The sequence below is a fragment of the Trichechus manatus genome, unplaced genomic scaffold (genome assembly GCF_000243295.1).
Source record: "Trichechus manatus latirostris isolate Lorelei unplaced genomic scaffold, TriManLat1.0 scaffold00253, whole genome shotgun sequence".
In the NCBI taxonomy this organism is placed as follows: Eukaryota; Metazoa; Chordata; class Mammalia; order Sirenia; family Trichechidae; genus Trichechus; species Trichechus manatus.
The window spans coordinates 1,400,550-1,402,134 of record NW_004444189.1 but is presented as its reverse complement, the minus strand read 5'-3'; positions in this window follow the sequence as shown (position 1 = coordinate 1,402,134).

Genomic DNA, 1,585 nt, shown 5'->3' with positions numbered 1-1,585 from the left:
GTCTTTTTACTAGAATTTGAGTTTTGCACCCCACTTTTCTCCTGCTCCATCAGGGACTCTCCGTTGTGTTCCCTGTCAGGGCATTAACCTTTAACATTATAGCTTCCTACTATATTGTGTATAAGTCCTAATAAGCATGAGACTGTATGCCTTTCCTTTTTTCTAAGACCACGTATGTGGTCTGTGTGTGCATGTGTGTGTGTGCACACGCAAGTTAAAAACAAATCAAATTCCCAGTTAGGAGTTTTTAAAACATGCTACATTTTCAGTTAAACACCCAATTTCAGAGAGGTTATTAGCATTACCTACTACATAAGAAACTCCTAAGAGAAACAGAAGAGAGGGTATAGCCAGTTTTCTTCTGATGTCACAGTCCTTTTATTCACAATAAGCTATCTGAAGATTACAAACAGGGATAAGGATGAGTGGATGATTAACATCTGATGTCACAATCCTACTTAAATAGTCTTGTGAGAGAGAAACCCAGGAAATAACAATGCCTAGTTCTTTTCTTGGCTGCACCATTCCCTAGACATATCTGAGCTAAGTAAAAACACCACTGTTCTTCTATTCCAAAACATAAAATGGACCCCTCTTCCAAAATTTCATTTTTAAGTTCCTTGTACGAAACTCACAAATTGTTTTCAGCAATAATTTTAAACTGGTTCATTTCCTTTCTGGACCTCAGCTACAAATGGTTATTAATATGCATGTTGTTGTTAGGTGCTGTTGAGTCGGTTCTCACAGCAGCCTCATGTATAACAGAACGAAAACCCTATGGAGCACAGCTCTACTCTGACAAACATGCGGTCACCATGAGTCAGAATCGATTTGAAGGCAACTAGTTTTACTATATACTCAGTGAGGAAGGCAGTTATTTACTTATAACAAGCCACGAATGTCCAAAAGTTACCAAAACCTGCACCATCCTCACAACCGTTGCTATGTTTAAGTCTACCATTGCAGCCATTGTGTCAATCCATCTTATTGAGGGTCTTCCTCTTTTTTGCCGACCTCTACTATTATGCATGGATGTTTAAAAACTGGATGTTCATAACAAAAAATTACACAACTTACATTCCCTTCAAAAAGGAAAAACTATTAGAAATAACCACAATGCAATAAACAAATTACACTACAAAATAAAATCACAGAGGGCTCTGATTTTTTAAAAACATTTTCAATGTTTTTATCATAAAGAATTCAAGTAAAAAGGGTATTTTGTTAATTTTCAATTTAAGGGGAAAGAGTATCCCTCTAGTCCATTTTCAAATATATGGAAAAAAGAGAATGACTTTAATTCAATTTAGAAGAAGTTCAATTAATTTCAAATTTTGAAAAAACTGTGAACAAATATTTTCCTGTTTAGCCTCCAATTAAGTAAATTATGGTAAATCCACTCAACAGAATGCTAGAATACAGTCACTAAGATCATGTGTACAACTTTATTTTACATTGGAAAATGCTTACATAATCAATAAGTTAATTATAAAGTTGTTGTTGATGCTGTTAGCTGCCATTGAGTCGGCCCCTGACTCACGCACAACAGAATGAAACATTGTCCTGCTCCTTCCACAGGATCAGT